Source organism: Ceratotherium simum, chromosome 38, assembly GCF_057802395.1.
Source record: "Ceratotherium simum simum isolate JZ-2026a chromosome 38, ASM5780239v1, whole genome shotgun sequence".
NCBI classification, from domain to species: domain Eukaryota; kingdom Metazoa; phylum Chordata; class Mammalia; order Perissodactyla; family Rhinocerotidae; genus Ceratotherium; species Ceratotherium simum.
The window spans coordinates 3,391,793-3,405,155 of NC_141937.1; positions in this window are offsets into that span (position 1 = coordinate 3,391,793).

Genomic DNA, 13,363 nt, shown 5'->3' on the forward strand with positions numbered 1-13,363 from the left:
TGCAATAAATGCAATAAAATCCTAATAAAAATATCAATAAGCTTTTTTTTAATGGAGTTAGACAAGTTAATGTTAAAGTTCATATGGGAAAAGAAACATGCAAATATAGGTAGAAACTATACTCCCCCCTTCCACAGATAAAGAGACTGGATACGAAGAGGAAAACAGCTTGTCTGAATCAGTCACACGCAAGGGGGTTCAGAGTCTGAACCCAGCTCTTTAAAACCAGAACCCACCACCTCCCTACTAAGCAATGCTATCAATCTCACTTCCCAGTAATCCTGGAATGTTAGCCGAAGACTACAAGTTCTGACGTGTTAATTGCCCATAGTCATGCTAGCTAAGATGTTTGCGTCATTTTACCTGGTCTCAGCTCGAGTTCCATAAGAGTGGTACAGACATTTGTCATCCAGCTGGAGTTTTCCTAACTGGAACTCAGATGACGAACAACTCGTCAGAGAAAATAATTTTCCTTGTGTGGAAGCAACATAACCAGTATGAGGAGTCCTTCCAGAGTGCCCCGGGCACAGGGCTGCTCTCCCAGGCGTGGGTCCTGACCCTCTGCTCTTTCTCCTCTTACCCTGGCACTTGCGAGCTGGTGCACAGGCAGAACTGCAAGGCGTAGGCCAAAAGTAATAAAGGAGATGGAGGCTCCTAAGTATGAGGTAGGAAAGAGAGAGAGAGAGGAAGGAAGGAAAAGAAAGGAGAAAGGATGGAAGGAAGGAAGGGAGGAACAAATGAAGAGAAAAAGAAATTTGTCAATTTGTTTTTGTCAGTTTTAACAACCAATTAAATATTTTGAGTTCGCAACAAAATACACTTCTATCAATAAAATATAGTCTGCCATTGACCTTTCTGCAGGGATAACTTTGCTTTTCCCATTTGTAAGTTCAGATCTCTTGGGAATACAGTCATGGGTTGTGTGGGAAGACCTCCAGAATCCCAGTACTTTAGAGCCCAATATATTTTTATCCTCATTTGCCCTGTCTTCAGGTTGAGAGTATTTTGTGGCAAAATCACGCCATCTTGTGGCCTCATGAGATTCGAAAGCTGAGGTCGTGGGTGATATGTAGTAATTTGTGTTCAGCTAATATTTGTTGTAAGGAATACAAAAACACTTTTCAAAATACACACACCCTCCTTATTAGAATATCCCTCTTATCTACTAACATATACATGAAAACCTGGGACAAACAGCGCACAGATTTCTCAGATTTAGCGTCTGGGCTAGGTCAGTCAGGGCAGACTGTGTGAGAAAAGTGCTTTAGATTATAGAACTTTTATTTTTTTGTTTGTAATCAACTCCTCTGCAAGAGTGATTAACAAATGATCCTGATACAAAAAAAAAACACACACAAAAAACCCCCCAAAAAACTACCTCTTACCCGCCTTCTGCCTCGATAAATATATCCTAGTGGGAAATGTAGGTGGTATATGAAGGAGACTTCTCACATCAGCAAGATGCCTGAGCATCCGTCCTCACCATCCCACCCAGGCTGATCAAGATGAGTAAGTCTCTGGTCACAAATGGTTTGTAAGTTCAAGTGTCATTTGCTCGGTTCCTAACAGCTACAAGACTGTAAGAAAGTCACTGAATGTCCCTGGACCCTTGCTTTGTTTAAAAAAAAAAAAGAGGAAGGTTAAGATAATTTCTTTTTTGTGTCTGTGTGTGAGGAAGATTAGCCCTAAGCTAACATCCGCTACCAATCCTCCTCTTTTTGCTGGGGAAGATGGGCTAACATCTGTGCCCATCTTCCTCTACTTTATATGGGATGCTGCTACAGCATGGCTTGACAAGTGGTGCATTGGCATGTGCCCGAGATCCAAACCTGTGAACCCCAGGCTGCCGAAGTGGAGTGCACACCCTTAACCGCTATGCCACCAGGCCAGCTCCAAGATAATTTCTAAGTGAACTTTTGGAAATATAACCCATTCATTTTGTCCATTTACTCATGCAAAAAAATATTTATGGAGCATCAACTATGTTATGCGACTGTGCTACACTCTGGGAATACATGAAGACAGAGGGGAAAAAAAATCAGAATAACAAAGATGTGGTACCCAAATTCAAGAAGCTTATCCTGTGGGGAGATGCTCATCCTTTTCACTGGGAAAAGTGTACTGTGTCTAGGTCATCACTTCATTACCAAGCAAAAATTACAAGTCCAAACTTTGATACTAGAAAAACCACGTAAAGGGCTGAAGAAATCACATTGTACCCAGCTAAAATACTTTATAGCATTTTGAAAGATGACCCCTACATATGGCTATGCACCATCCTCAGGTAGAGTTGGAGAGCCCACTTGGACATTTAGTAAGCTAATCAAGTGTGTTCCAATCTCAAAGGTTCTAGAGGGCTCATTGATAGTGAAAACTGGTACACACAACCCTTGGATTACTCTGGCTTTTATAATCATTGCCACAAGTCATCCGATTTATATTAAGAGAAATAAGAAACTCTTGGTTGCACCTAGAATGAACAGTTTTCCATATAACTTTTTAGGAACTTTTATCCGCATCAATTATATTTACTGCACTTGCCTAGAATTTTTGTACAGCATGTGAAAAGTTCCCGCCAAAAGTTCTGTAAAATACATTCACTTTTCTGGTGATGGGAAAACAAAGACAGCCTTGATAATTGTGATAGATGTTAAGTATATTTTCTGACATTCAAATATAAGTGTTCTGGAGTAAAGATAGCATGCAATTCACTCAGCAAACCTTAATACAGTACCAAGAAAGAGAGTGCTGTGTGCAAAGTAAGACCCCACTGCATGCATCTTAGATGTTAATGTTCTGTTAATGTTCTTAAAGTTCTGTCCTTTTTTCCTTTGATTATCTAAATAGATTGCTTAACATAAAATTGCAATTCATTTTCTTATGAAGGGAGTAGAATTTCCAAAAAATGTAATCAACAAAAAAGTGCGTGAAATAATGTTATTTCTAAGCAGAGACACGATGAAGTTAAAAAAAAAAAGAGAAACAATCAAAGAAACCTGCACAAGTTCACAGCAAGTAAGTGACCAAGCTGGGATACAAATACTGGTTTGTCCAAATAAATCCAAATAAACGATGCTAATATCCATCATTCGTTGAGGGAGCGCTTAATATGTAGCAGGCACGGTTCTAAATTCTCTACTTGTATAATGTCGTTTAATCCTCACAACATCCCTATGATGTCGGTACTGTTATGATTCCCAGTTTACAGAAAAGGAAAAGGAGATAGAGCAAAACGGGAAGTGAGTTGGTCATACCAAATGACAGGCAGGATTCAAATGGACTGTGTGTATTTGAATCAACATTGATATAAGCTGTTGCCGAGCTGTCCCTAAAGTCGGCTTCAAGGGTATAACTCAGCGCTCTTTGTCCCCAGCAACTGCCCGAGTACCCCAGGTTCCCTCACAAGTCCCCTTAGGTGGTCAGTAAACCTGCAGGGCCGTCCGCATTCCAATGCCTGTCTGCCCACCCTGCTCCTGTGTCCCGTGGAACCCAGTTTGGGTCAGGCGGTGAGGACGTGGCCTGTTTGTAAGGGAGACCCGTGCAGGATTAAAGCCGAGGGGCCACCACCTGCATCCAGTGGGCACTTGGGCAGTGGAATGGGAAATGAGTTAGAACAGGAGCAGGGTCCCTCCCTAAGAAGGGACGAGGCTACGCTCTCCAGAGGGAGTTGAGATGGAGAAAGAAGGAGGGAATCAATAGAGATTTTGAAAGTGAAATCTCTGAAATTTGGCAGCAAATTTTTTTGGCAGCCTTGTTTTTGTACGTGTCCTTCCAAATCCACCTCCTGAATAAAACTGCCTCCGAATCTCCCTATTCCCCTGAGCATCCCTGGAGACTTTGTCACACTTTCCTGTGGATATTCATCACCGGAGGGCCCTGTTAGGGTGAGGCTCTCACTCATTGGCTGAGTGGGGGCCTGAGACTCTGCATTTCCGGGTGCTGCTGGTGCTGCCATCAAGAATCACGCTAGCAGCCGGGGCTAATTTTCGAAGTTAGAGTTCACTGTGCTCTGTCTTGCTTTGTTCATCTTTGATTAAATCTAATTTCAAAAATTAATTTGTAAATTCTTCAAGGGTAAGGTGGTATCTTTTTCTTTTCTGAATAAAGTGCCAACTACACAATCAATACATGTTAATCCACAAATCCCTTAAAGGTGAGATTATGTTATTTTTAATGAAGTCATAATTAGTTGCACTGATGCACCCTCTTTTTCTGTGGATTGTATCCTGGTGGTTACCAAAGTTACTGTCGGAACATTTTTTATTGATTTGTGCAATATTGTGGTTCTATTTCCATCAACCACTCACAACAGACATACAGTAAATGGACCAAGAGAAATAAGTGATCAAAATGCTGAAGTTATTTTTGCTTTTTTTTTTCTTTTTTGTGAGGAGGACCAGCCCTGAGCTAACATCCAATGCCAATCCTCCTCTTTTTTGCTGAGCAAGACTGGCCCTGAGCTAACGTCCATGCCCATCTTCCTCTACTTTATATGGGACGCCACCACAGCATGGCTTAACAAGTGGTGCATCGGTGCGCGCCCCGGGTCTGAACTGGCGAACCCTGGGCCGCCACAGTGGAGCACGTGCACCCAACCGCTTCCGCAACCGGGCCAGACCCTACTTTTGCTTTTAAACAAGCAACATCCAAAACTTGTTTTTTGCTGGTTCATTATTTTAAAGCATCAGTCACGAAAGTTGCACTTGTCTTCACGGACTAGCACGTGAGTTTCTTGAAGGCCTCCAACGGGCATTAACAGGAGGACTGGCAGCTCTCTTCCCCAGCACGGCTGTGACCACAGCAGGGATTTTACGGCTGACAACACCAGCAGTTGTCAGACAGATAAAGTAAAGAGTAGAGTCCTGTGCTTAGGCATCAGGTTCTCTCTGCCATCTCTTGGGAGACAGGACTGGAGGAAGGCACTTTCTCCCTTGATGGGGTTTGAGGTGCAAAAGCTTCTCTCCCAGAAAGATATAACTCCCAACAGATAACTGTAAAAAATCACATTTGTGTCTTTCTTTGGAACAACACATATGAGCAAAATTTAGGAGCAGGATGTTTTCTACAAGAGCAGATCCTTGGGGAAAATATTTCACTCACTCTTCATTCAACGGTTTACAGCAAATGAGAAGAGAACCTGAGGGTCAAGGCAAGTTGAGCATCGCTGGACATTATTTGATCCACACACAGCAAAGATTCTGGATCTTGTCTTCGGTAATGGAGTGATGGGCCATGAGCACCACCGGTAGAAGAAACGCCTGCTTTATTTTGACCATTTGAATACTCAGTTGTATCTTTCCAGACCTCACGAGCCCTCTGAAAGGAGAGCTACAGAAATATGGAGGCACTGTGGTGGCTGACTTAAATCTCGCCATCCTTGCTTATCTTAGACAAGGGGGCAGCTGACCACTGCATGACCCACGCCCCATGGTGCTGCTTCTCCTGTTCTCTGCTTGCTGCCCCACTCCTCCATCGTGGGGCCCGACCCAGTGTCTCTTCTGCCCCTCATTCTTCCTGGGGGGTTGCCTGTACCACCAGATGCCTCCCAAACCTCCATCTCCAATCTGTCCACACTCGGATGTCTCACAAGCACAGCAAACCCCTCCCTCCTGCTCCTCAGTGCGCTGTGCTCCGTGTACATCCTGGAAGCCCCCTGGGACCCCACCTCTGTCACACTCTCTGCAATCAGTCAAGGCCCGTAGATCCCCCTCGAAAATTCTCAGGACTGTTCACTTCTGCCCATCTCCAGGCCATCCTTGTCTAAGCCACCGTGACCCTCCTCCGGTCTCCCACGAAAACCCTCACAGATCCCTGCACATCCACGCCTGTACTCTGAGACTCACTTTCCAAGCATGCATGAGTGAGCTTCCTAAAATGCAAACCTGACGCATCATATTCACATTTGGTGTGACAGATTCAATGGCTTCCCGTCTCTCAGAGGATACAGTCCAAAATCTTTAACATGCTGGATATGGACTGAATGTTTGTGTCCCCCCAAATTTATATGTTGAAGTCCTAACCCCCAGTGTGACGGTATTTGGAGGGGGCCTTTGGAGGTGATTAGGGTTGGATTAGGTGGTCAGAGTGGGGCCCTCGTGATGGAATTAACGCCTTTATAAAACAAGGAAGAGACCAGAGCTTCCTCTTGCTCCACCATGAGAAGACCCAGGGAGAAGGCGGCCATCTGCAAGGCAGGAAGCAGGGCCTCAGCAAGAGCTGAATCAGCCGGCACCCTGATCTCGGGTTTCCAGCCTCCAGAACTGTGAGATATAAATGTCTGTGGTATTTTGGAACAACAGCCTGAGCAGACTCAGACAATGGTCTGCAAGGCTTCCCCAGTCAGCCTCTTCCAACCTCGTCTAACTCATCTCTCCCTCTTGTGCTCCACGTACCAGCCAAAAACCACGCTTACAACTTGCTTTCCATTTCAGATATAATCAAGTTCCTTCCCACCTCCAGCCCTTTGCATGAGCTGTTCCCTCTTCCTGGAGCCCCTTCCCCACTGACTACGCCCACTCATTCCTGATCCTCCTCCACTCTGTGACCAGCAGAGCTCCCAGGCACAACTCCGGCAGAAACCTACACATCCTTTCATAGCTGTGCTCGCAAATACAATGAACTCAGTCATGTATAATTATTATTTTTAATTAATAGCTTCTTTTGAGCAGTTTTAGGTCTACTGAAAAATAAGCAGCAAGTACAGAGTTCCCATATATCTCCTCCCCCACCTGGTTTCCCCTATTATTAACATCGTGCATTAGTGTGGTGCATTTGTTACAATTGATGAGCCAACTGATACGATGTTATTAACTGAAGTCCCTCATTTACATGAGGGTCCACTCTTTGTGTTGTACATTCTATGGGTTTTGACAAAAGCAAGATGACTTGTATCTACCACTACCATGTTATACAGAACAGTTTCACTGCCCTAAAAATCCCCTGTTCTTCACCTATTCATCCCCTCCCTCCCCAACCCACGAACCACCAATCTTTTTATTGTCTCCATAGTTTTGCCTTTTCTAAAATGTCATATAGTTGGTATCATGCAGCATGTAGCCTTTTCAGATTGGCTTCTTTCACTTGGTAATATGCATTTAAGTTTCCTCCATGTCTTTTCACGGCTTGATAGCTCATTTCTTTTAGGCACTGTGTAATATTCCATTGTCTGGCTGTACCACAGTTTGTTTATTCATTGTAATGATTTCTTAGACTCTTCATGTTATAGAACACAACCACAGGCTCATTACTGGATGTGCAGGAGGGCCAACTAACTGAAACGTCAGGCTCCCGGCAAGGAAAGAGGTTTGTTATCAAAAAGCAGCCAGATGAGGAGACGGGAGTTAGAACGTAGATCCACCTTCTCAAAAGGAAAAAGGCAGGCATCTTTATCTGGGATTTTAGGTAGGGGAGGGGGAGCGTGTGCTGGGGTTTTAGGTAGGGGAGGAGGAGCGTGTGCTGGGGTTTTAGGTGGGGAGGCGCGTGTGCTGGGGTTTTAGGTGGGGGGGGCGCGTGTGCTGGGGTTTTAGGTGGGGGGGGGCGCGTGTGCTGGGGTTTTAGGTGGGGGGGAGCGTGTGCCATGGGGGAGGGGGAGCACATGGCCTTGCTTGCTGGTGTCTTCAGCCTGTGTTTGGTCTTGAAGATTCAATCCCTTTTTTTCTTTGACGGTCTGGACTTTTCTGGTTAGTTTTCATCCTTAGCCTGCGTTTGGCCTTGTGTGGCTAAATCTCTTTCCTTTCTTGACTCCGGATCTTGACTTCCTGGGAAAAACAGCTCACTCATATACTAACGGGGGACGGAAAGACCTGGTTAGTTTTAAACAATAGTTAATTATGCTGAGTCTGCATAGCTGCAGTTAGCAAAGCTTATCTCAAATTCTTTTGTTCTCTTCTTCTAGCCCAGAGAAGATTTTTAACTCCTTCGTTCTCGGTTTCAATCTCTTCCCAGTCAGTCCCCCAACTGCGCAGGGACAGGACTTCTCTCAGTCATCTACGAACCTACGCTGCCAACCCAGGCAGTGCCTGCCACACAGGACACACTCCACGAATAACTGTTAATTAACTGACACCTAGGTTTATTTTCTCCCCTACAATTAACGCTAGATGTCATATGGAGGCAATTTGTGTCTCAGATTCTTTAACATGCTCTAGTTATTGTTACTCTTTTATCCATTCTAGAAACATACACTGAGCTTCTATCTTGTGCTAGGCTCTGTGCCAAGGGACGGGTCTGAGCAGGAATGAGGCAGTCTAGTGGGATCACTGACTGCAGCCAGGCAGAGTCAATAAGAGTGATTGGTGAGTCTGCTTACGGATGGACAGAGAGCTAGGAGGGCACGGGGCAAGTGCCCTTGGCCATGTCTTAAGCGGTCCGGGAAGGCTTTTGCAAGCGGGAGACCCATAGGTCAAGTGGGAACTGGCCAAGAAGGGAAGCTTGGAGGGGTCGGGGTTGGCGGACAAGGTATTTCGGGGGAGCAAGATTTCAAGCAATGAGAACCAACCGAGTGTAGAAAGGCCTGTAGGTGGGACTATGGATTTCACAGACCCCAAGCAGGGCAGTCTGGCTAAACATGTGAGTCTCTGCGTGTGTTTATACAGTGTGTGTATACATGTACACACGTGTGCCCATGCGTGTGTTGTGGAAAGAAAGGATGTGGTGATGCATGAGACTAGAGAGAAGAGCTGAGGCTGCATCCACCAGCTCTGTGTGTTGTGCTAATTTATTATGTCCTTTATTATTATTATTATGTCCTTTATTCTGAGGACACGGGGGAGTCATTGAAGGTGCTTAAGCAGGGGAGTGAGATGAACAGATTTTTTTTTTTTTTTTTTAAAGATTTTATTTATTTATTTTTCCCCCAAAGCCCCAGTACGTAGTTGTCTGTCATAGCTGCACATCCTTCTAGTTGCTGTATGGGGGATGCGGCCTCAGCATGGCTGGAGGAGTGGTGCCTCGGTGCGCACCCGGGATCCGAACCCGGGCCGCCAGCAGCGGAGCGCACGCACCTAACCGCTAAGCCACGGGGCCGGCCGAGATGAACAGATTTAAAATGACCTCCACCCCCATGGAGTGGAGAATGGCTTCAATGGGCCAGACTGGAAGAGTTAGCTGGGGCTGATGTTGGCCACTTCTGTGCCTTGTGTCTACCAGGATTGTGGGCGTGGTCAAACCCTGTGTAATCTATTTGCCTACATGTCTGCCTTCCCTTAGGGCAGGGTTGGCCCATGGTCCTCTCAATAGCCCTGCTGCCCTAGATGGGAGTGGGCTGATGGCGCCCCCTTTCTGTTCTAACCTGACACTTCCCTCCTCTCCCCTTTACCCAGCGGTTGTCAGAGCGGTTCACTTTGTTTCTCTGGATGGTGTCAGCAACAGAAACATTGAAACGTGAGAGAAAAGCATTAAGGTCTCTTTGGAAAAATAAGAAGCATAATCAGAACTAAGCCCGTGTGTTGCTAAAGGTTCATCTCATCTCTTCATTTGAGTCATCTTTCTTCTGAGCAAGTATCCCTATTTCTTCTTGCCCTCCCACACCTTGACAACCAGGCCTGTTTCCTCTGCCCAGGCGCCTCGCTCCCTCTGCTCTTTTGCTGTGAGTCCAGGTAACCATGGCAACACACTGATGATGGACAACGACTTTGTTCATTCACAAAGCATTCTGGGCCTCAGTCCTTAAGGAGGAAAAGCTATTGTGTTACTTTTTGTACCAAGATTTGCTATCACATCCAGAGAAGTGATTAAGGCACTTATGAGACATAGGAAATGACCAGTGATTAAATCTTATTAAATCTATCCCAAATTCGTGGGCTCTGCACTCTTCCTAAGGTACTTCTAATTGCTCAGGGGCTCAATTTCAAGGGTCATTTCCTACCTGTTATCACTTGAGAGTGTTTGATACATTCAACATTTTCTACCAAGTACTCTATGAATTCTTAGAGATGGGAATAGGAAATTTAAAAGGTTCTATATTATCTCCAAAATGCTTAAAATGTTGCCATTGGGGAAAGGTTCCCACATACCTTCCTGATGTTCCCCTCCTAAGAAACCCTCTGGGAACCGAGCTCCTTTCACCACGTCAGCTGGTGTAAGGGGTGCTGCTTTGTGCACGAGGTTGGGGGCAGAGTTCCTGATGTGGGATGGAGTGTCACATCTGAGGGGGTGGGCTGGGCCTGGGCTTACCTGTGGAAAGGACCACACTCACCAGCCCCCGACAGCCCACTCCCCCAGGGGGGAAGATCTCTGTCTCGCTGACCAGGGCTCTTCTCTTTGAGCTTGTCTTTGCCTCGCTCGCTCCTGCTTTCCTGCAGCCAGGTGAAGAGAGGGAGGTGAGGGGAGGGAGGAGGGGCTGGTTTCAGGCGTGGAGGCCAGGGTCTGTTACTCTCCCTTTGGCAGCTTGGAGGAAAGCAGGGCCGGAGATGCGCTCATCCCAGCGTGGGGGAAAGGCTCGTTTTCTCAAGCGCCCTGCCTCTTGCCACCTGGAACTCCCTCCTGTTTTTTGCCTGGGCTGCCCATCTTCAGGAAGGTCACTGGCTCTAGGAAGCTACACAGCTGAGAAGCAGGAAGAGGAAGAGAATAGGAAGCTACTTAAATTTTTTTCTAGGTTTATGGGAGAGAGGTAAAGACTCACTTTAGGTTTCCTTATGGACTGTTCAATAGTTCACTAGGATGGGAAGGGAGGTGGGGATCCAGAGCAGAAATTATACATGATGAAACAACGGAAATTATTTTAATCACAAAACCCAGCATTTCTACCACACGGTAGGCCCTGTGGTAAGTGTTTACACATACAGTCAATTCTTGTTATTCGCAGTAGTTACATTTGATAAAGTTTTTGCCACAAACACTGAATTAGTGATACTGAAGCCCTGCCCCTAAGAGAAATACAGGTGGGGTTCCTGCCAGCCTCTGGCTACACTTTCCTCAACCGATCAAACACATACCCCTGTTGATGTGTGTTTCTGTGTAAAGACGCCTTATTTAATACATATTGTTGACTCACTGACCCTGAACTCACAGTCATCAGCACTATATAACTCATACCTGAAATACGTTTCTCTAACACGTATTTTCTCCGTAAGGCACATCGCAGCCTTCTTGTGCTTAGGAACACTGGCCACACTTCAGCATTAGGCCTGGGGGCCATTTTAAAGGTGAAATCACCAAAAAAACCCCACAAAAATGTGAAAAACGCGGTATTAAGTAGACCATGAAAAAGGTGCTTGTTTGCAGTGTGAGAGCTGAGACAAGAAGCCAGAACATCGCCTCGTCCCGTCTCAGCTGGGGCCATGTGCCTTGAGTGACTCCAAGTTTTCACTGTTCTGCACGTCCTTGAACGACCATGCAAGTGTTTGCAAGTGTTGATTTGGGGGTTACTAACACATTTTGGCAATTGGGCAAATTTGCAAATGTAAGGAAGAATGAGGATCGATTGTAGCACTGTTTTATTTAATCCTCCTAACAACCCTGCAAGGTGGGAGCTGTCGCCACCTCGTTTCACAAATGGGAAAGAGAAAGAGTTTAGGTTGATTTGCCCCAAATTCCAGTTACAAAATGCAGAGCCAGGATTCTTACCCAGACAGTGTGACTCCAGACCCTTAATCATTTGACAGTCTCCATAAGGGTTATGCCTGCAATAAACTTTGTGCAGTATTTTTCAGGAAACTGAGCTCAGCTAATAGGGTATGAGAGGTGAAAAGGCCCAAACCACATTCCTAAATCTTCAGTATTATTTCTAAGTAAAATTTCTTGCACCCAAGTATAAGATGAAACATAGGAAATTGACCTTTTCAGGTTAAAAATAGTTTAACATTGGTATTTTACATGGTTCAACCTCATATATCCTTAGAAATCTTTCTCTCTATTACTAGAAATATCAGTTGATTTCATCTTTTTGCATCTGGAAAACTTAAAAAGGAAAATCTTTAAAGAAAGTATATATGTACTTTTATTAAATAAAAGCATAAAGCTTTATTGTTTTACAGCAGATGTTTATCATCTACTTTCTGATCTTTTAAAATTAAGGACAAAAGGACAAGATCTCACACTCTAGTATAAATAGACCAAATATAAGTACTTTCTGACCAAAAGATGTTGAGCATTGGACTGTTTTATCAGAGCGAGTGTATTATCTGCTTTTCTGGGGTCTTATATCTGTTTTCATCTAACTGAGATTAGATAAAATCTCCACTGAAGGCAGGAGGAAGGACAATAAAAGCCTTTGGGGATCCACCTTTTAATTGTCAGATTTTAGGAAGGAATAGAGTGGGTGATGTAATAAAACAAAATAATAGACATTTTCATTACAGTCTTACCAAACCGAAAAGCACAACCTATTACTTGATGACCTTGGAGTAGTATATTTATGGACAACTCCAAGATTCTCTGGAATTCCTATTTACAGGCAGCCCTAATTTTTAATCTCTCCTTAGCATGGTGGAGACTAAAAGGAAAAAAAAGAGCCACTTCCCCATTTGCTAGAGTTTGTTCACCCAGCGCTGGCCAGAGAACAGTAAACACTTGTTCAAAGGTTTGCAGTGTTTATACAAAACTGGAAAGGTGGGTTGGCTTAGCTATTCCTCTTATAAGTAGAGTTTCACTCTTTCAAATTCCTAGTTGGAAGATGAACTGAGTAAATAAATACCTCTCACAAGTAAAAAGGAATAAGGCAGCCTCCTGCTATTTCTTCTGAGATAATTTGAAGTGTATTCTCACTTAACCTTGAAAAGTAGGTGTTGTCACGCCCGGATGAGGAGCCCGGGCTGGGAGATGGCTAGTCCCCAATGCCACACAGCAGCGGCAGGGCTGAAATCAGGGCACAGAACCACCTGTCCCCAAAGCCTGCCCTTCCCTCCCTGACTCCTTCCAAGCAGATATTTTGAGAACTTTGCTCCTGGTAAGGAAGTGTTCAGTTTAGAACTGAACCCATGCCTGCCAGTGTTCCCAAACTGGCACCCAGGATTCTCCTCCTCCTGGTGTCAGGCCTGAACGTGGAGTCTGTGGCACTGGAAGTCAGGACTGCAGCAGTGGACGTGGGTCTGCAGAATTGGACCTCAGGTCTGCAGGCCTGGACACGGGTCTGCGGTAGGCGTGCAGGTCTTCAGAATTGGACCTCGGGTCTGCAGAACTGGACGTGGGCCTGGGCACTGGATGCGGGTCTGCAGTACTGGACGTGGGTCTGGTCACTGGACGCGGGTCTGCAGTACTGGACGCAGGTCTGGGTACTGGAGGTGGGTCTGCAGTACTGGACGTCGGTCTGGGTACTGGACGTGGGTCTGGGCACTGGAGGTGGGTCTGCAGTACTGGCCGTGGGTCTGGGCACTGGACGTGGGTCTGCAGTACTGGACGCGGGTCTGGGCACCCAGCGTCGAGA